This window comes from Callithrix jacchus, chromosome 1 (assembly GCF_049354715.1).
Source record: "Callithrix jacchus isolate 240 chromosome 1, calJac240_pri, whole genome shotgun sequence".
Taxonomy (NCBI): Eukaryota; Metazoa; Chordata; class Mammalia; order Primates; family Cebidae; genus Callithrix; species Callithrix jacchus.
The window spans coordinates 149,382,314-149,406,104 of record NC_133502.1 but is presented as its reverse complement, the minus strand read 5'-3'; the positions used below and the strand labels follow the sequence as shown (position 1 = coordinate 149,406,104).

At 38.3% G+C, this 23,791-nt stretch overlaps 1 protein-coding gene and 1 non-coding gene across 4 annotated transcripts in view; both read right to left on the bottom strand.

Annotated features, from left to right (window-relative positions):
• The window catches only part of PLPPR1 (phospholipid phosphatase related 1), a 359,335-nt gene that overhangs the window by 75,641 nt on the left and 259,903 nt on the right, over positions 1–23,791 (bottom strand). The window lies entirely within an intron of this gene.
• On the bottom strand, positions 6,772–6,935 carry LOC118148527 (U1 spliceosomal RNA). Its single transcript, XR_004735362.3, has one exon. It is a non-coding gene; the product is annotated as a U1 spliceosomal RNA (small nuclear RNA).

Sequence of the window (23,791 nt, the reverse complement as noted above, 5' to 3'; positions counted from 1 at the left end):
TTTAATCATTTACCCAAATGCACTATTGGGGAAAATTGTTTTGTTTTGCAACATGCATCTAAATATTTGCAAATGTAGCAACAATAAGCACATTCTATATTGTATTGCCACTATTCAGTTGCATGTTGTTTTCTTGCCCCTAAACTGCAAGCTCCTCAGGAACTCATCTTTGAATCCCAAGCAGCAAGAATGAAACCTGGTGTTTAATAAATACTGATAAACACATTTGGAGTAAGATGCATTTCTTAAATAAGACTCCCCCAAAGCAAAAGGCCAAAGGGGGAAAAGTGAAAATAATTGATTACATCAAGGCATTCTGTTCAGTAAACTAACTCTTCAATAAAGTTAACAAAGGGGTTAACTCTTGCAGAGTTGGAGACATTATTTGCAATCTTCAAAACACAGATGTAATTAACATCTATCTTACACACACACACACACACACCAAACTTCTGTAAATCCACAAGGGTAAGACAGGAAATCAAACGTTAACTTAGTAAAAGTTATGAATAAGCCATTTCTAGAAGGGACAATCCAATGGTGTCCTAGAGCAGTGTTGTGTCATCTTATGAGAGCCTATTATGAAATTTCACTAGCTAGTTGCTAAAGGGTAGCTTGAAATTGGCCATGCTACCCTTTATACCAGTATTTATACCATGGAAATTGACAAACTGCACAACAAATCAGGCTCCCTTCTCTTTCGTCATCCCCTAAAGCCAGGAGTTAAACATTTACCAGCTCAATGCTAGAGAAATCCAAATGACTAACTTTCATGTGCATGAGCTTACTAATAGAGAAATGCAAATCAAAACAATATTGGCATTGCCACTTTTATGTCTAATCAAATTAGCACAAATTTGAAAATTAGATAATAACAAGTTTTGATGAGAATATAGGCAAATGGAAACACCATGCAAAGCCAAGAGATTTTAAGTTGGCACAGACTTTTTGGAGTGCAATCTGGCACTGCCTGGAGAAAATGTAGTGTGCATATGCCTGATAATCCAGTAGTTTCACTCATTGGTATATATCCCATAGGTTTGTGCAAGGAAATACATAAGGATGTCTATATATTGTCATTTTTGGTTAAAAAGTTGGAAGGAATGGGAAAATAAGTAAAATGAAGTACTGCACATGATGGAATATTACATAATAGAAATTATGTATTAGATTTTCATAAAGTAATAAACATATAAGTGGCTCTTAGTAAATATCTAATACTTTTCTAAGTTCTTTGCACAGATTAATTCATTCGCTCCTTACATTTTTAAAAAGTGAATATTAGTAACTCTATTTTACAAGAAAGGAACATGAGGATCAGAGAGTTTAAGTAATTAGCATAAGGTCACATAATATGGAAGAGCCAGCATTCACCCTATGTAGTATCATCTGATAGGAACTGTGGCCTGATAAGAACTGGTCCACACAGCAGGATAACTGCTGGCAAGTGAGCGAAGCTTCATCTGTATTTATAGCTGCTCCCCATTGCTCACACTACCATCTGAGCTCTGGCTCCTGTCAAGTCAGCGGTGACACGAGGTCTTGTAGGAGCGTGAACGTTATTGTGAACTGCGCATATGAGGGATTGAGGCTGCACCCTCTTTATGAGAATCTAATGCCTGATGATCTGTCACTGTCTCCCATCACCCTCAGATAGACTGTCTAGTTGCAAGAAAACCAGCTAAGGGCTTCCAGTGATTCTACATATGGTGAGTTGTCTAATTATTTCATTATATGTTACATTGTAATAATAATAGAAATATAAAGTATGCAATAAATGTAATGTGCTTAAATCATCCCAAAAACATCCCTACCCCTGGTCTGTGGAAAAATCATCTTCCACAAAATTGGTCCCTGGTACCAAAAAGGTTGGAGACTGATGGTCTAGATTTTCCATTCTTAATCATTATGTTCTACTGACTAAAAAGCTTAAAAAAACAAAGCTTAAAAGCATTAAGTAAAAAAACAGAAAAGAAGCAGAGAAAGATTTGTAGTACAATGATTTTTATCTGAACTAAAAACATGTACTAAAAACACTACATACTTTTCAGTATGTACACCTATTTAAGGTCATATAATAAATGCATTAGAGTCAGGTTAGGGGATGGTAAGGACAAATCATCAAATGACTGTATCACATATTGGGCAGTATAAATAATTCAATTTGGTAGATCCAAAGACCAAATAGAGCCAATGAATAAATATTTAGCATCCTATAGACTTAGAAGGTGTTATGCTGAATAAAAGACAGCATTTGATAATTGACTCAAAATACTGTCTTTCTCAATCTGTGGTTGTAATAAATCTGACTTGTTGAAAAAGAATGAGTAGAAAATGAGAATCATGCTGCATGCTAATGCATTTTTTTTTCTCTTTTGGAGACAGGGTCTCACTCTGTTGCTCATGCTGGAGTGCAGTGGCATGATCTGGGCTCACTGCAGCCTCCGCCTCCTGGGTTTGCGTGATTCTTGTACCTCAGCCTCCCAATTAGCTGAAATTACAGGCATATGCCACCATGCCTGACTCATTTTGTATTTTTAGTAGAGACGGGGTTTTGCGAGGCTGGTCTCAAACTCCTAACCTCAAATCATCCGCCCACCTTGGCCTCCCAAAGTGCTGAGATTACAGGAATGAGTCACCACACCCAGCCATTAATGCATTCTTAATCTTTTATTAAAAAAAAAAAGACATCTGATTACCATTGACTCTTGCACAAAAGTTCACAACCACAAAAAAATGATTTTATGATTCCACCTTAGAATAAAAACATAAACACTGAGTTTTCTGCATGCCACATGGAGCAAATGTTAAAGATTAAAATTATAAAAAACTTAGGAAACATGATAAGAGTTCTCTATGTTTGCTTTCAAACAATTTCAAACAGAAGTACTTATGGTATCATTTAAATTTCCTTGTCAGATAGGAAAATGATTTTTCTTTCTCAATAAGCATGGCCAAGGTATTGGGAATTAGGCAAATAAGAAAAAAGGAAAAACATTCTCTCAAGTCAGTTTGTTTTTCTAATTAAAACAGGTAAATCTCAATGTTGCAGAGACTCAGATGTTGTCATTTTCCTTTAAAAATTACTGGGTAATGATTTTTCTTATTTCCCTTTGAAATTACTCAACAGGTTGCCTCTAAGCTAATGTCTTTTCCACACATTTAAAGATCCTGCATAAATGAACAGATTGGGACTCCACTCAAACTCCTGGTGGCTGTCAGATCAAAGTGATCAGGCCTGCACCTGCTTCCCTCTGGCTGCATCTAAACGAAGCCAATTATACTAGAGAAAGCAATCAGGTGAACATCTAGTTCATCGAGCTTGACAGGTGTTTCACATTGTGGGAGTAACACTGTTTATGGAAATGTTTGATACCTGTGCATTCAGTATGGCAGCCACTAGCTATAGGTGGCTCTTGAGCATTTGGAATGTGGCTAGTGCAACTGAGGGACGGAAATTTTTTATTTCACTTTTAAATGTAAGTGGCCATACCTACGTACTAGCTCCATATTGGATGGTATACGATGGCAATGCATTAGCAGGGTGATAACATGAAGCAAGCATACGTTTAAACAGTTTCCATGATAAAATATTCTAATATATAAATATGTAAGTTGGAAAATATCAGGATTTTTTACTCACTAAAGGTTAATTATTACTAACATTTGGTGTATATTCTTCCAGACTCTTTTTGTTCTCAGGCATATAAACACACTCAACCATGGGAAGATTTAAAAATATATAAAATAGAATCACAGTATACATACTAATCTATAGCTTACTTTTCTCTCAACAATACATTGTGACCAACCATCCTTATCAGTACAGAGACATATTTACCACTACATAAGACAATACATTCTCTTCTTTGCTAAGCATATCTCATTTCTGTCATTTCCAGCCAAGAAGTCCTGATGAACGCAAGGGACCAGAGTCACAGTTTTGATGTTGCTTGAATTAAAATCCTTATCTCAGGATGAAGGTGGAGAAGAAAGAGGTGGAAACTCAAAGAAAGGAGACCTTTGGATGCCAGGTGGAGGAAGTTAAATTTCTTTATATACCCCAGAGGAGTTTGAGCAAGGTAGTGGCGTGGTCAAAGCTGTCATTAAAGAGGTTGACCCAGGTGGTAATCTCTACGAGACTAGAGCAGAAGATAGTAGGCAGAGAAGTCAGATTTGGTACAAAGGTTTGTTTACACAACAGTTACCAACTCAGAATACCTCTAACACTGCTGTGCTATTGCATTTCCAGAGCAAGCTCATAACATTCTATCTAGCTTGCTCTCTCACAATAAAGCAGAAGTGAAACACCCTGCTTTACAGCAGTTTAAACTATATTGTGAAAATATAAAATGATTCATTCACTAAACATTTACTGAGCACCTACTATTGTCAGGCAATAGAGAAATAGCAATGCCCCAAGGTGAAGTCTCTGCCCACATGGGAGGGGTTGTAAAAGGAAGAAATTTGGGGGCTATGGAATTAAAATTAAATAAGTTAAATTTTGAGCATACACATGTTGATATGCCTATTAGACATCCAAGTGAGGTATGAAGGAGGCAGCTGAAATATGAGTTGAAGACAGTTTTTATTTAGGATAGATTGGGGGTTCATCAGAGTATATGATCAGCTAGTTAGTGAACACATAGAATGAAGAGGAGTCCGGGAGATGAGACTAAAAAAGGTGATGACAAGAATAGAGCTGGAGAGAAAGCAACCATGAGCCATGGTTCTAGGACCAGAATCTCCAAAGAATAGGGGAGCGGCTGGGTTCTAAAACTATGTATAACTGCACCAAGGAGACAGGGTTAGTAGTATTGACCTGACCTAGGTTAGATGGTATGAGTTTCCAGGTGGATTGATTTTAAGAAGGAGAGCAGGACATGAGTCTGGAAGAAGCAATGAGGAGCAAAAACAACACCTAGCCTGTCACTAAGTCCAGTAGTACAAGAGGTGTGGAAAATAAGACATTTCTTTTGCAAAAGAAAAAAATGTATAGTCATTTAAATCTTTTATATAAAAAAAAGATTGCTAAGGGAGTATAAGAACATATTCCTAACAAAATACATCTGGGAACAACTTAATCTAATATTAGAAGTTAAAAAACAAAACATATCTTTGCTGCACTCAATGCTGTGAGTTTTGGGAGGGTCTAGGGTAGCAACAGAATTAAGGAGAGCCAAATTTCCAGTAGGAAAGGGAAGGTACTATTCAGACAAGATTAAAAATATAATGGACTTTGCTGATTGCAAGTGAGTTTTGGAGTTCACAGAGCAACTCCTACTTTGAATGTGTATAAGAAGGTGCTCTTTGAAAAGGTGGGGGATGGAATCAGAGATGCACAGAGCTGTGTGGGCACAAGAGACCACAGGGTGAGAGAGGACCTGGAGTCCTTATTTTCTAATTGTGGTTAATACAGATAGGAACAAAGGGCATGACAGAATTCGTCCCAGTGTTCTTTGAGGCCGAATGGTGGAGCTGTATTGAGAAGGGAGGAGGAGCTAGCTCTTCTGTATTATGCTCTTCCATGTTGTGCTATAAATTGGGGGGGAAAATTAAGCCTTTGGTACTAATGTAGAAATGCAATCATTTAAAAAAAATTTTTTTACTGTGTAATGTGTTTTCTACGTTGTGATAATCTAGCACTAGGCAGCACGGATTTAACTCTTACTCCAAAAAATATCAGCTGAACCCCTACTATTGTACTGGGTGTGGACAACAATGTAAAGAAAGGAAAGCGGTCATCTGCAGAAAACACAAGCCCTCAAATACAGCTATGCCTATTGTCCAGCAAGGGGTGAGAAGAGAGATGCCAGCTGCAAACCCTTTTCTTGCTCTTTGGGATTACGGGAGTTGGATCTTCTCTGTCTGCAGAGCAAAGGTCAGCTGTCCATTTCCAGTATTCCTATGTTGGGTATTTACAACATTCACATAACAAACTAAATAATCAGACAATCATACACATATTAGACCATCTTCATTGTTCAAAATATGGGGGATTTATTTTCCACACCCAATCAGGCTGGTACTTCCTCTGTGTTTAAAGAAGTGAGAAAATGTGAGGAAAAATTAATATAGAGTCAGCAGAACTAGAAATGACAAACACATGCTATATGTGCCACCCTTCTCCATCCATGATCATATCAGATGTGCTAACAATTTGGGGGTACTCTTTCCTGTTGATCTTTCCCACATAGTACTCCAGTCATTACCAATTATTGAGAATTGGGCCACCCCTGATAACACAAGTGGTACCACCTTTCTAGATACATAAAGTAGGTTCTGAAATGAGATAGAATGTCATGGGGTTTTAAATACATGCTTGAATGATTTCTATGCTCACTTATTATATCCACAAGTTCCTGAGATGAGAAAACTCTGGTTTCAAAGTATCTTCTCCAGGAGAGAGGACAAAAGGCAATCTAACATGAGATACTGCTAGACATTTGCTCATTGATGGTTTGATTTTGCAGGAAGCCAAATGGCTTCGGTGAGGATGGCTGTCTCCTGCCACAGGTACATCCCCAAATCTGTCACCTAATAGTGTTGGCATATCATGAAGTTTGCATGGAATTTGGTGTAATTATGGTGATTCTACAAAACTCACCGCATTGAGTGCAGCAAAGATTTGTTTTGTTTTTTAACTTCTAGTATTAGATTAAGTTGTTCCCAGATGTATTTTGTTAGGAAGATGTTCTTATACTCCCTTAGCAATCTTTTTGTTTAATAAAAGATTTAAATGAGTATAAATTTTTTTCTTTTGCAAAAAACAAGGGGAAAGCGTAAACACAGTCCCCCACTACCACAAATTATGCAGTTGAGTTTCCCACATTTGGGTAAATGGCAGGGATCAGCACATCCGGAGTGCAATGGATAAGCCTTTCCCTGGGAAAACCACCTTCGTGATCATGGTATCTCCCCTGCCAGGTAAGTATCTCCCTTAACAATCTTAAGACCACCTTTTAAGTTTTCACCTGGGAAAGGCTTTCTTCACCTTCTTATATTTAGTATGAATGCTAACCAATTTGGTCAACCACATAAGCTCAGAGCTTGGAGTCATTTAAAGTTTCATTTGGAGAAGCAGACTTGGAGCAGATACAGCATTTTTGTTGTTCTCTGTATTGAATAAGATACAATTCAATTGAAATAAGAACAGGCATTAAGCTGCTTAGAAATCTGAATCAGAGAAACAATTATTCTAATACACATGATAGGGGAAAGGATCTCAGAGCTCATAATCTCCTGATTTGTATGAAAAACTGTCACTGTGGATGTCCATGCCTGACTGGAGGTTCTGAAAAGTATTCTAAGCCTCCATTTCTCACTTTTATCTTCTCAGATTGATTTCTGGTTCTTTTGAAAATGATTGTTCCTCTTAAAACTTTCTGAACATAGCACAATGCATTATCTGTATCATTTGGCACTCTAAATACTCTGCTATTATACTAGGATTCTTACGCATGAGCATGCCTTGTTCGTATTTGCAGTTGAAATTTATTCAATGAAATGTGACATTACTTTGTAAGATACATTTAGAGCATTTGACTTAGGCCAAGCACGCTGAGTTAAAAAGGTTTGGGAAGTTATAATCTTAGATATTTAATATTGTTCATGACAGGGTACCTTTTCATTTTTGACCGCCTGCTTTTTGACCTCTCGCAGTGGCCACCAGAGGGTAGGAACTCAGTATATAAAAGATCATTTCAATGGTGACTTCACATTTATGTCAAAGAACTGCCGTAACTAGGGTGTGTAGTCAGGGAGCTGGTCTAAGCTTCATCATATCTGACACCTTGTACCTCACAATCTACTATCTCCAGAAGTGGATCCTGAAAACAGTTAGTATTGCTATATGAGCTCACCCAGACTTAGGCCACCCCTTTCCTGAACAAAGTTTATTTTCTGTAAAGGAGAATAAGAACTCTATTCCCTGAGAATCAGAAAAAAAGTAAGCTGGATATACTTAAGAAGCTGTTATACTCACTCAGCATGTTCAGAGACTGAGCAGTCTTAGGAAACAGAACAACAATAATCAGGCTGCTTTAATTCCTACAATATTTCAAGGAGCACCCTGGGCCTGAAAGACACATCCCTCTACTTGGGAGAAGGTGAAAAATCAGCACTCCAGACTAAGATTCTCAATGATTGAGAACACAGCACAGCTCACGTGTTTCCAGAGTCTGGTACATGGTAACCGCTCCATGTGTGCTTGGTTAATAAATGGTGAAAGTCAGAATGGAAAGGCAAGATTCAGACATGAGCAGCCAGATGGGTGCCCATACCCAGACTACTGCACACCCACATTCTCTCAAGTGCCTAAAGACAACTGCCAACCAGAGATGCTCTGTAGAGTGCCACATGGTAACTGTGAATCCTATTAGAAACTGAAAACACTGTTCTTCATAAATCTCTCTTTAGGCCCCCTTCCTTTCTCTATGGTGGCTGTGCAAATTCTCCTCTCAGATGTTAAGAGGTTGATGTAAGTACCCACGATGGTCATCTAGAAGCCTGAGGAAGGGAGGAATGGAAGGGCTCTGGAGTTGTCTTTGTGTTACTGCTTCTGTTTTTTTCTCTCTCATTGAAAAATCTTCTGTGGAGGCCACATTTTTGAATCTAGTTGTCTTAAAGCTTGGATCCAAATGACATGTTGTTGGGCCTCCCTCTTTCCAGGAGCTGCTGCCCATGGCTTCAGGAAGGAGCCTTGTCATTACCACAGAAGCTGCTCTGTGCACCTCTTAGCATGGCTATTATGGTAAATTAATAATGCATATAATAGCTATGCTAAGAGGTGCACAGAGCAGCTTCTGCGGTAATTCTTCTATGAGACCTCACCTACACACATGCTATTTTCCTTGTAGTTTCTCTCACTAAATAGGAAGAGTGACATATTTTGGCCAGTGGGGATATGTGCTGGTATGACTACAAGCAGAGGCATTTGAGAGTTCATACCTGCTCTTGCACATCTGCCAGGAGAACATGCCTGGGTTAGCCAGCTGGAAGGATGCGAAAGATTCATAGAAGAGAGCTGAGTCATGCAGGTGATAGTAAAATAACTCCCAGACGTGTGCACCACAGACAATAGCCGGTCAACTCTGAGACCTAGTTGTGTCCCCCAGACAAGACCAGGAGAATGGCCCAGTATTTTCTAAACAACCAACCTACAAACTGGTAAGCTAAATAAATGCCTACTGTTATATGTCACTGAGTTTTGGATTGGTTTGTTACACAGTGTTATTACAGTGATGGACACCAGATATAGCTACTTTCTTTTGCCACTGAAGGACAGTATAATTCTGTGATTAAGGCACCAGATGCTAGAAGCAAAAAGATTGGGTTCACATCTTGCCTCTGCCACCCACTAACTATAGAGAATCATCACTTAAATTCTCTATACCTCCGATCCTTCATCTGTAAAATGGAAACACTAGTATCTACCAACTGGGGATTAACATGAAGATTAAATAAGCTAATTATTTGAAGAACTCAGAACTATCTCTGGCATGTAGTATGCACTATAAATATGCTGTTATCATTTGCTATCATGTTGATCAGCATTGGTGAAAAGTCAAAGTGGTTTGAGTCTGTATGTCTCAGTCTCTGTCCTCTTCATTAGAGAATGTTAATGGGATTTTTCTAAGGAGTTTTGTTTTTATTTCAAGTGCTACTACTGCTTAGGGTGGGCAAGAAGTTTTTTAAGTTGGCCTCAGTGTCTTCTCTCTTCCTATGAGCCAATCTGTGCCATATCTGGAGATATTTATTGAGACTTTTGGCATTTGAGTATTATTTTTCTGTAGATTTCAGTGTTTATACAAATCCTTATTTTTATATTATACCTTTTCAATTTTGAAAGGTATAGGGGAGATTATGGTCAAGTAGCTCTTTGGCTCAGAGGTAAAACAATATAGTTTCAAATAACCAAATAAAACCTTGTTTATTTGTCTCTTCTTATTTGGACTTTCAATGTATTAAGAATAACTTGGCAGATTAATATTCTTTGTTCCTTTTCCTTATTATGAGTCTATGTCAAAATATGTAATTTGAAAGGTACTTGGGGAAGTTCCCTGACTTACATACTATGTTAGTTCTTTGGCTCATGGGATTAAAAATTGTTGCAAATGGAAGGCACTTTAGAAATTACCCAGCCTTTCCCGTTACAGATGAGGGAACCAAAGCTCAGACAAGTAACTTGTCTTGAAGGTGGTTTGATTGACCAATAGCACGGGATTAAAAGGATATGGCAGGATTTCCACAACAAAATCAGTAAGAAAATACATTCTAGCCTCTGCCTTGGTCTCCTGGAATGTCTCTTCTTGAGGTGCTCACACTCCCAACTTACTCATTTTCATACTGTGAGAAGCCCAAGGCTCATAAAGAGGCCACATGTTGGTGCTGCTAGTGCCAGCAAACTCCTAGGTAACAGGTGGCTTCAACTGCCAAGGACCTGTGAACCATTCTAGATGCCCAGGCGGCTTCAACTGCCAAGGACCTGTGAACCATTCTAGATGCTCAGATTAGTAGATAACTGCAGCCACATGAAAAGCCTAAGCAAGAGCCAGTCAGCAAGATTCTAAATTCCTGATCCACAAATTAGGGTACAAAATAAAAAGCATTTTGAAAAATAAATTATTACATTTGGGGATTTTAACTATTAAAATGGGGTGGTTTGTTACCAGAAACAGCTAAAACCACCACTACAAATGTTGATTGATTGATTGATTTGGTAACAAACCATTGTGACAAAAACTGACTTGTACCACACTGATCTCCCTTTAAGAAAGGTTTTCCTGCCCAGTTACAAGGAATGTGGTTATCTGGCACCCATCAGCTATTGGCTCCTTCAGGGTCTACTTCATATCTGAACTGTGAGCTTGCTCTTTTCAGATAAGGCCCCAGCCAATGGCTGAGTAAGGCAATGGTAGCCAACGCCACATCCTTAGAATGTCCCCAGTCAATGTCTAACCAAAATGGGGTGTGAAGGTCTATTTCAAGCTTGTCCAGCCAGCAGCCCATAGGCTGCATGTGGCTCAGGATAGCTTTGAAAGTGGCCCAACACAAATTTGTAAACTTTCTTAAAACATGAGATTTTGTTGTGAAGCCAAAAGATTGGACACCGCTGGTCTAGCTATTTCTGTCCAAGTGAGGACTCCTTGAATGAACAATCTTTGCTCTAGAACACCTCCCTTAGGCTGGAAGAGACTTCATCTGTTTGCATCATGAATGATGTTTCCACTTGTCCAGTACTGCTGCCTTCTCTTTTCACATGTATAAACCCTTCATGTACCTATTCTATCTCAGTTTGGAAAGAACACAAGACATACATCCATCTTGCATTATTTTAAGAAAATTATAATAGCAAAGAGCAACTTTGATGACATGGTAGCAAAACAAGGCCCATGAACACTTGTGTGGCTGTTGGTCCTAGTTACTAATGACTTAAGATTATTGCTTGTTTTACTGGGTTGAAGTAAAGTATGGCAATGACGGGGAGAGGACTCAAGATGGCGCTGTGAGAACAACCCAGGATTGGAGCTCTCGTTGAATCTGCAAAGAGGTGAGTCGGAGTTGCATTTCCAGACTGATCTTTGTTGCCCACAGAACGGGGAAACTCCCAAGTGTAAGGGAGACACGGGATGCCAGGCAGCCAGGGCAGTGGCAGCCAGCCCTACCCAGCAATCCCCACAGGGTGCACTTGTCCGGGTGCCCTGTTGAACTGGCAACCTGAGACTTGAGAGGGCTGGACTTGAGACTGAACGAGACTTGGACAGTAGGCCAGCCCAGGGGATTGCAGGGACAGAGCGTTCGGGGTACCCAGAGGGACGAACAAAACCGTGATTTCAAACTATCCCGAGCAGACGGTCCGAGACGCTCTGTGGGAAAGGGGCGTCCACCACTACCAAGGCAACCCGCCCCAACTGAGATACACGCCCACTGCTGACGCAGCCTCCCATTGCCGAGGCAACCCGTCCCTACTGAGATACATGCCCACTGCTGACGCAGCCTGCCGTTGCCGAGGTAACACGCTACAACGAAGAGACTCCACCGCAGGGCGTGGCGGAGACCACAGCAGAGCCTGCAGGAACAGGGCGAATCACACAACAGCAGGGCGGAGCCTCGGCAGGCAAACAGTGGCTAGTCTGCCTCCTAGCTGGGCAGGACACCTCAACGGACATTGAAAAATAAAGCCCGAACCCCCCAACACAGAGCATTTGAGAAAAAAAGGGTTTTTTAATGAGCTCTGTTGCAGCAGAATCAAACATAGCAGCCTAACAGCCCTGAATGAACAACAGAGCTCACAGCTCAGAAATTGAGCTCCTAAAAAGAACAGACTGTCTCCTCAAGCAGCTCCCTGACCCCTCTATATCCAAAAGACTGACATTTGTCAGGCATCATCCTGGGACAAAGATAGCAGAAAAAGAAACGGGTAGCATCCCTCACTGTGCCACAGCTGCTAGAGGTGCACCCCAGACAAGCAGGGCCTGGAGTGGACCTCAGCAGTCATACAGCGAAGGGGCTAGGCTGGTAGAAGGAAAACCAAGCAACAGAAATACTTCATCATCAACAATCTGGGTGTCCACTCAGAGACCCAATCGAAAAGTCAGCAACTACGCAGACGACAAGCGGATAAACCCACAAAGGTGGGAAGAAACCAGCGAAAAAAGGAGGAAAACACCCGAAACCAGAACACCTCTCCTCCTAGAAAGGACCAAAACTCCTCACCAGCAAGGGAACAAAGCTGGACGGAGAATGACTATGACGAAATGATGGAATTAGACTTCAGAAGGTGGATAATGAGAAACTTTTGTGAGCTAAAAGAACATGTATTAAATCAATGCAAAGAAACTAAGGAACTTAAAAAAGATATGAGGAAATGATAACAAGAATGGATAACTTAGAGAGGAATATGAATGAATTAAAGGAGCTGAAAAACACAATACGAGAACTTCGCGAAGCATGCACAAGTTTCAATAGCCGAATTGACCAAGCAGAAGAAAGAATATCTGAAGTCGAAGACCAACTCAATGAAATTAAATGAGAAACCAAGATTAGAGAAAAAAGCGCAAAAAGGAATGAACAAAGTCTCCAAGAAATGTGGGACTATGTGAAAAGACCTAACCTACGTTTGATAGGTGTACCAGAGGGGACGAAGAGAATGAATCCAAGCTGGAAAATACCCTTCAGGACATCATCCAGGAAAACTTCCCCCACCTAGCAAGACAGGTTAACACTCAAACGCAGGAAATACAGAGAACACCACAAAGATATTCTGCAAGAAGAGCAACCCCAAGGCACATAATCGTCAGATTCAACAAGGTGGAAATAAAGGAGAAAATACTAAGGGAAGCCAGAGAGAAAGGTCGAGTTACCCACAAAGGGAAGCCCATCAGACTCACAGCAGATCTCTCAGCAGAAACACTACAAGCCAGAAGAGAGTGGGGGCCAATATTCAACATTCTTCAAGAAAAGAACTTTCAACCCAGAATTTCATATCCAGCCAAACTGAGCTTCAGAAGTGAAGGAAAAATAAAATCCTTTGTGAACAAGCAAGTACTCAGAGATTTTGTCACCACCAGGCCAGCTTTACAAGAGCTCCTAAAAGAGGCACTACACATAGAAAGGAACAACCAGCACCAGCCATTCCAAAATCACACTAAATGCTAAAGAGCACCAACATAATGAAGAATCTACAACAACTAACAGGCAAAACAGCCACTTAGCATCAAAATGGCAGTATCAAATTCACACATAACAATATTAACCCTAAATGTAAATGGACTAAATGCACCAATCAAAAGACACAGACTGGCAAATTGGATAAAAATCCAAAACCCATCAGTGTGCTGTATCCAGGAAACCCACCTCACATGCAAGGATACACAAAGGCTCAAAATAAAGGGATGGAGGAAGATTTACCAAGCAAATGGAGAGCAAAAAAAAGCAGGAGTTGCAATTCTCATCTCTGATAAAATAGACTATAAAGCAACAAAGATCAAAAGAGACAAAGAAGGTCATTACGTAATGGTAAAAGGATTGATACAACAAGAAGAGCTAACGATCCTAAACATATATGGACCCAATGCAGGAGCACCCAGATACATAAGGCAAGTTCTTAATGACTTACAAAGAGACTTAGACTCCCACACAATAATAGTGGGAGACTTTAACACTCCACTGTCAATATTAGACAGATCAACCAGACAGAAAATCAACAAGGATATCCAGGGCTTGAACTCAGACCTGGAGCAAGCAAACCTGATAGACATTTACAGAACTCTCCACCCCAAATCCACAGAATATACATTCTTCTCAGCAACACATCACACCTACTCAAAAATTGACCACATAATTGGAAGTAAAGCACTGCTCAACAAATGCAAAACAACTGAAATCATAACAAACAGCCTCTCAGACCATAGTGCAATCAAGTTAGAACTCAGAATACAGAAACCAACCCAGAACCGCACAGCTTCATGGAAACTGAACAACTGGCTCTTGAATGTTGACTGGGTAAACAATGAAATGAAGTCAGAAATAAAGAAGTTCTTCGAAACCAATGAGAATGAAGACACAACATGCCAGAACCTCTGGGACACATTTAAAGCAGTCTCTAGAGGAAAGTATATAGCAATAAGTGCCCATACGAGGAGAATGGAGAGATCCAAAATTGACACCCTATCATCAAAATTCAAAGAGCTAGAGGAGCAAGATTAAAAAAACTCAAAACCCAGCAGAAGACAAGAAATAACTAAGATCAGAGCTGAGCTGAAGGAGATTGAGACACGAAAAACCCTTCAAAAAATCAATAAATCCAAGAGCTGGTTTTTTGAAAAGATCAACAAAACAGACAGACCACTAGCCAGATTGATTAAAAATAAAAGAGAGAACAACCAAATAGATGCAATAAAAAATGATAAAGGGGAAATCACCACAGATTCCACAGAAATTCAAACCATCATCAGAGAATATTACAAACAACTCTATGCACATAAACTAGTAAACCTGGAAGAAATGGATAAATTCCTGGACTACTGCATCCTCCCATGCCTAAACCAGGAGGAAGCTGAAACTATGAATAGACCAATAACAAGGTCAGATGTCGAGGCAGCAATTAAGAGCCTACCACACAAAAAAAGCCCAGGTCCAGACAGGTTCACAGCCGAATTCTACCAGACACACAAAGAGGAGCTGGTACCATTCCTTCTAAAACTATTTCAAACAATCCAAAAAGAGGGAATACTTCCCAAATCATTTTACGAGACCAACATCATTCTGATACCAAAACCTGGCAGAGACCCAACAAGAAAAGAAAACTTCAGGCCAATATCCATGATGAACATAGATGCAAAAATCTTCAATAAAATATTGGCAAGCCGAATGCAACAGCAAATCAAAAAACTTATTCACCATGATCAAGTAGGATTCATCCCAGGGATGCAAGGCTGATTCAACATACGCAAGTCTATAAACGTAATTCACCAATAAACAGAACCTAATACAAAAACCACATGATTATCTCAATTGATGCAGAGAAGGCACTTGACAAAATTCAACAGCCCTTTATGCTAAAAAACCCTCAATAAACTCGGTATCAATGGAACGTATCTCAAAGTAATAAAAGCTATTTATGACAAACCAACAGCCAATATCATTCTGAATGGGCAAAAACTGGAAGCATTCCCTTTGAAATCTGGCACTAGACAAGGATGCCCTCTTTCACCACTCCTATTCAATATAGTTCTGGAAGTTCTAGCCAGAGCAATCAGGCAAGAAAAAGAAATAAAGCATATTCAAATAGGAAAGGAGGAAGCCAAATTGTCTCTATTTGCAGAAGACATGATAGTATACCTAGAAGACCCCATCACCTCAGCCCAAAAACTCCTGAAACTGATAAGCAACTTGAGCAAAGTCTCAGGATATAAAATCAATGTGCAAAAATCACAAGCATTTGTCTACACCAATAACAGACTTAACGAAAGCCAAATCAAGAACTAACTGCCATTCACAATTGCTACAAAAAGAATAAAATACCTAGAAATACAACTCACAAGGAATGTAAGGGACCTCTTCAAGGAGAACAACAAACCACTGCTCAATGAAATCAGAGAGGACACAAACAGATGGAGAAACATTCCATGTTCATGGTTAGGAAGAATTAACATCGTGAAAATGGCTATACTGCCCAAAGTAATTTACAGAATCAACACTATCCCCATCAAGCTACCATTGACTTTCTTCACAGAACTGGAAAAAACCACCATGAACTTCATATGGAACCAAAAGAGAGCCCGCATAGCCAAGTCAATTCTAAGCAAAAAGAACACAGCGGGGGGCATCACACTACTGGATTTCAAACTATACTACAAGGCTACAGTAATCAAAACAGCATGGTACTGGTACCAAAACAGAGATATAGACCAATGGAACAAAACAGAGGCACCAGAGGCAACACAACATATCTACAACTATACAATCTTTGATAAACCTGACAAAAACAAGCAATGGGGCAAGGATTCCCTGCTTAACAAATGGTGTTGGGAAAACTGGCTAGCCATGTGCAGAAAGCAGAAACTGGACCCCTTCCTGACACCTTACACTAAAATTAACTCCAGATGGATTAAAGACTTAAACATAAGACCTGGCACCATAAAAACCCTAGAAGGAAATCTAGGCAAAACTATCCAGGACATAGGAGTAGGCAAGGACTTCATGAACAAAACACCAAAAGCACTGGCAACAAAAGCCAAAATAGACAAATGGGACCTAATCAAACTCCACAGCTTCTGCATGGCAAAAGAAACAGTCACTAGAGTGGATCGGCAACCAACAGAATGGGAAAAAATTTTTGCAGTTTACCCATCTGACAAAGGGCTGATATCCAGAATTTACAAAGAATGCAAACGAATTTACAGGAAAAAAACAAGCCCATTCAAAAGTGGGCAAAGGATATGAACAGACACTTTACGAAAGAAGACATATATGAGGCCAACAATCATATGAAAAAATGCTCATCGTCACTGGTCATCAGAGAGATGCAAATCAAAACCACATTGAGATACCATCTCACGCCAGTTAGAATGGCGATCATTAAAAAATCTGGAGACAACAGATGCTGGAGAGGATGTGGAGAAAAAGGAACACTTTTACACTGTTGGTGGGAGTGTAAATTAGTTCAACCATTGTGGAAGACAGTGTGGCGATTCCTCAAGGCCTTAGAAATAGAAATTCCATTTGACCCAGCAATCCCACTACTGGGTATATATCCAAAAGATTATAAATCGTTCTACTACAAGGACACATGTACACGAATGTTCATTGCAGCACTGTTTACAATAGCAAAGACCTGGAATCAACCAAAATGCCCATTGATAATAGACTGGATTGGAAAAATGTGGCACATATACACCATGGAATATTATGCAGCAATCAGAAATGATGAGTTTGTGTCATTTGTAGGGACATGGATGAATCTGGAGAACATCATCCTCAGCAAACTGACAAGAACAGAAAATGAAACACCGCATATTCTCACTCATAGGTGGGTGATGAATAATGAGAACACATGGACACAGAAAGGGGAGTACTAAACACTGGGGTCTATTAGGGGAAAAGGGGAGGGCCAGTGGGAGGGGGAGGTGGGGAGGGATAGCCTGGGGAGAAATGCCAAATGTGGGTGAAGGGGAGAAGGAAAGAAAAGCACACTGCCATGTGTGTTCCTACGCAACTGTCTTGCATGTTCTGCTCATGTACCCCAAAACCTAAAATCCAATAAAAAATTAAAAAAAATAAAAAATAATGAAAAGATAAAAAAAACTTCTAGTATGATATTGAAAAAAAAAAAAGTATGGCAATGACTTCATTATTGGCTACCCATACACTTAGCAAATAGAACTGGAAGTAAAAGGAGGGGATGAGACTTACACAGAAAGCACCAGGATCTTGATTTTACATCTGCGTGAAGTGGCAGGACACTCAATGGAATGATAAGCATTTAACAAAGATCTAATTGGCTTTCTCAGACATGGGCTGATTTTTCAAAACCTTAATCCAACTTCAGTAATTTCCCAACTTTATTAGAAATCCTCATCTGACACTGCTTGCTTGAAAATATGTGGGGTAAGAAGGGAGGTCTGATAACAATTTAGAGGCATTTCTGAAGGAAGCTCGAGATTGAATCTTTTGAAGAACATTCAAGTCACATTATCATAGAAGCTGAAATTGGCTCTTTTTTACTAAATTCAAAGATAGTTTTCATGTCATCCTCAGAGATTAGAAGAATCGATATTTTTAAGAAGACTGTGCTACCCAATGCAATCTACAGATGCAATAAAATCTCAATCAAAATGCCAATGATATTCTTCATAGAAAGAGAAAAAACAATTCTAAAATTTGTATGGAACCACAAACGACCCAAAATAGCCAAGGCAGTACTAGCAAAAATAACAAAGCTGGAGACATCACACTACCTGACTTCAAAATATACTGCAAAGCCATAGTAAGCAAAACAGCATTGTATTGGTATAAAAACAAACATACAGACCAATGAAACAGAATAGAGAAGCTGTAAATAAATCTACATATTCAGAGCAAACTGATTTTCAACAGAGGTACCAAAAATATACATTGGGAAAGGGACACCCTCTTCAATAAGTGATGCAGAAACAAACTGGATTTCCACAGGCAGAAGAATAAAACTATACTCCTATCTCTCATTATTTACAAAAATCAACTTAAAATGAATTAAAGACTTAAATGTAAGACTAGAAACTATAAATGTACTAGAAGATAACACGGGAGAAATGTTTTAGGACATTGGTCTAGGCAAAAAAATTATGAGTAAGTAGTCAAAAGCAGAGGCAACAAAAACAAACATAGACAAATGGGATTATATCAAACTCAAAAGCTTCTGCACAGCAAAGGAAACAATCAACAATGTGAAGTAACAACTTGTAGAATGGGAAAAATATTTGCAAGCTATTCATCTAACCAGGGAATATCCAGAATATACAAGCAGCTCAAACAACTCAACAATAAAAATCTGATTAAAAATGGACAAATGATCTGAATAGATGTTTCTCAAAAGCCATTATTAATGGCCAAGAGGTATATGAAAAAACGTTCAACATCACTAATCACCATGGAAATGCAAATCAAAACCACAATAAGTTATCTTCTTACTCCAGTTAGAATGCCTATTATCAAAACATAACTGCTAGTAAGGATGCAAGGAAAGAGGAACTGTTAATGTTTTTTAGGAATCAAATTTTTTTTTTAAACTTGAATTTTAGATTTATGGGGTACATCTGCAGGTTTGTTACCTGGGTATATTACATGATTCTGATATTTGGGGTATGAATTATCCCATGGCCCAGTACTGGGCGGAGGACCCAACAGTTTTTCTACCCTTACCTCCCTGTCTCCCACCTCTAGTCCTCCGAAAAGGGACTCATACACTGCTGGTGGGAATGTAAATTAGTACAGTCATTATGAAAAACAGTATGGAGGTTTCTGAAAAAACTAAAAGTAAAACTACCATACAATCCAGCCATCCCACTGGTATATATCCAAAGGAAGGGAAGTATATGGAAGAGATACCTGCACCCCCATGTTTATTGCAGCTCTAAATCACAATACCAAAGATATGGAATTGCCTAAATGTCCATCAACAAATAAATGCATAAGAAAAATATGGTGTATATGTACATGCACACACACACACACACACATACACACACACACACACAGAAACACACACCCCACACATTAAAATTCAGCTATTCAGTATGAGTAAGCCTTGAGGATATTATGTTAAGTGAAATAAGTCAAGCACAGAAAGATAAATACTGCATGTTTAGGAGCTAAAAAAAGTGAGCTCATAGAAGGAGAAAATAGAATTGTGAGTGTTAGAATCTGGAAGAGTAGGAAGGAAAGGATAAAAAGAGGCTGGTTAATGAAGAGAAAGTTACAGGTAGATGGCAGAAATGAGTTCTGGTGTTCAGTAGGGTGAGTATAGTTAATAATTTTAAAATTTATTTTTATGTATATAGGGAGTACAAGTGTAGTTTTGTGACGTGAATATATTGCACAGATGTGAAGTCTGGGCTTTTAGCTTACCCATCATCTGAATAGCAGACATTGTACCCAATAGGTAATTTTTCACCCTTCTTCCACCCTTCACTTTTTAGTGTCTCTAGTGTCTATTATTTCACACTCTATGTCCATGTGTACCTATTGTTTAGCTCCCACTTACAAGTGAGAACATACAGTATTTGACTCTGTTTCTGAGTTATTTCACTTAGGATAATGGCCTCCAATTCCATCCATATATGTTGCTAAAAGACATAATTTCATTACAAGTAGTAGTCCACTGTGTGCGCCTTTATATATACGCACATATATACACATACACACAGCCACACACATATATACACATGCATGAAATTCTATCATACATATATACACATATGATGTGTGTATACATCTATATATAGCTTATGTATATCTATATCTATATAGAAAAAACTAAAACTACCATACAATCTGGCAATCCCACTACTGGGTATTTATCCAAAGGAAAGAAAATATACAGAAAAGATACCTTCACCCCTATGTTCACTGCAGCTCTAATCATGATACCAAAGATATAGAATTGCCTAATGTCCACCAACAAATAAATGCATAAAGAAAATATAGCGTATATGCATGTACACACCCACACACACCTGTATCTATATATCCAGAATATACAAGGAGCTCAAACAACTATATATAAGCACCCACACACACACACCACATTTTCTTTTTAATCAATTGATGAACACTTAAGTTGATTCTATGACTGTACTATTGTGAATAGTACTGTGATAAATATAACAGCACAGGTATCTTTTTTATATAACGATTTATTTTCCTTTGGGTAGACACCCAGTAGTAAGATTGCTCCATCATTTGGTAGTTCTATTTTTAGTTCTTTGAGAAATCTCCATAGTGTTTTCCATAGAGGTTGTACTAATTTACATTCCCACCAACAGTGTATTATGGTTCTATTTTCTCCACATCCTTGCCAACATCTGTTGTTTCGTTTTTTGCTTTTTAATAGCCATTCTGACTGGTATAAGATGGTATCTCATCGTGGTTTTAATCATTTCTCTGATGATTAGTGATGTTGAGCATTTTTCACATGTTGAAAGACATGCTTGCCTGTCTTTTGAAAAATACCTGTTCCTTTCCTTTACCCACATTTTAGTGATTTTACTTTTTTTTAGTTCCTTGTAGATTCTGGATATTATCTCTTTGTCAGACATATAATTCATAAATATTTTCTCCCACTCTGTAAGTTTACTGATTATTTTGCTGTGCAGAAGCCTTTTAGTTTAAGTCCTATTTGTCAATTTTTGGTTTTGTTCCATTTGCTTTTGAGGGTTAATAATGTAATGCATATTTTGAAAAAGCTAGAAGAGAGGATTTTGAATGTTCACACACAAAGAAAAAACATTCAAGATATTAGATTCACTAATTATCCTGATTTGATCATTACGCATTGTATACATGTATCAAAATACCGCTGTATCCTATAAATATGTACAATTACTACATGTTAACTAAAAAAGGAAAAAATAGTCATTTTTCAAGTTTGTTGTGGTAATTATGAAGAAAATGTGTGTGTGTATGTGTTTGAGTTTAGAGAGAGAGGGCAACAATTAATCTATGATTTTAAAACAGGAATTTTATATTCTACTGGCATTCTGTCCTTTGGTCTCACATTTGTAGAAATATTTGCCTTTTCTCTGACAGTTAATGTTACTTTTCCTAGGAAAGAAAGGAGTGCCAGGAGAAGGACATGGTTCTTCTGTTTAAATATTAGAAGTATTATGAGAAATTAGATTTGTTATAGCAAAAGTTGTTATAACAGCCAGAGGGTAAAAATTGGTCCAATATGTATTTGGAAGTTGGACAGAAAAAAAAACTGCATAAACTTTTTTTGGAATTGTTTAAAGATGCAGTGGTTTGCTGTGATAGGTAGTGTATTTTCTATTGCTGTGGAAAATCAAACACAACCCTGACAATTAATTGATGGAGAAAATATTAGAAGGCATTTAAATAAATCTCGAACAACAGGCTTTAAAGTCTCTCTACCAGAAATTCTATAAATACTGAAGAAAGAGACAAATCTGAAGGTACCGTGAGGAACTCTACCCCTCAAAATAGAAACATAATGCAACAGGAATTACATTACTATAATCAAATGTTTGTTCTGGTTCCCATTTTGTCAGGTATAAAGTTCTGCTGATATCTTTAAAATTATTTTTTAATAAAGCCAGCCAAGCATGAAATAACTTCCTAGCTGCTTTAGCAAAGACTAACAGAGAAAATTACACTAATGAGAGGCTAATAAGGCACACTAAGATGAGCCTACAAGCACACATCCTTTTCAGAGAAAGCTGGTGAATACTGTGCCTGTTGTGAGAGGTTTATGTCCTAATTTTCTAAGGAAAGGTTTTCAGAAATTTATCAGTAGGGGGCATTGGTGTTCTATCAGCAGGAGAGCTAGACCCAGAGAAGTGCTCTTGGTAATTCTGAGCACTTAGAAATAATCAACAAGTCAAAGCAGATAAGAAACTATTTTTTTCTTAGAAAAAATTCACATAGAAATGTCATCTGTTTTACAGGAAACTTTAGAAAATGAAAGTACAGCATGTACATATTTGGCTTTTCCAAGATAAATGAAAGATGCTAGAGGTTAAAAAAAATTCTTTTAAAGGGAGACTAATATTCACAGCAGCTGCAGATTCAGCACTTCCAGTCCCAGGAATTGAGAAGAGAGCTGAATTTGCATCATGGTGAACTAGCATCACCAGTGCTTACAGTTCCCATCTAACTGTCATGAGAGTGAAATTAAACAGTTCTCCCTGTGTTCAAAACTTATTCAGTACAACAAATACTGGTCTGTTCTTCCCTCTCCCCTTCTACCCATATAGGCAAAGTCATACAATTATGAAAGGAATCAGGGGAAAAAAGTAAAATATACAAATGTGGAATGCAGAGACAAGCTAAAGAGCTGCGCTTATTTACCTTAGACGCACAAGACTCACAATTTTTCATGTATAGAAAGATCATTAAACACCGTTGAAAGTAAATGCAATTTTTTCCCACATTTGCAATAATATAAATGCTAGATGTCAGATATAATTATATATGAATCATCATACTTTATAGAAAAACTTGATATCCCAGCTTTTTTTTTAATCTCTGTACTCAAGAATATGTTTTACAACTTAGGAATTAGAAGCCTGAGACTTAATGAAATTTGGGATCTTAAGAAACAGCAAAAAGCAAGGATACATTTAAACACAGATACATCTTTACATTTCTCTGATTCAAGTCTACTTGGAGAATAAGCAGACAGACTAATTCTCACCCAATTTTAAGGTTCATTCAGATTTTACCTTCATTTATTTAATACAAATCAAATAAGTCACTTCTAAGTAATTGGCAGACAAAGGCTAAATATGCTGCTCTAAAATTTGCCTTTGCCTTGGCCTATGGGACAATATTCTGAACTCCCGGAACAGGAATTTCTAGTTGAGATCTTGCTCTCTCTAATTCCTGAGACATGTATCTCAATTTAGTAAGTCCTTATAGTATTTAAGGTATAGAAATTTTTAAAAAAATACACTTGGACATTAGAGAGAAAGTAAAACCCAAGGACACGATAGGAACCAAGTTAATAAAAGGGAGTGCTAAATGTTACTGCATTTTTAATAAATTATAAATTGGTAGACCAGGAGAGAAAGAA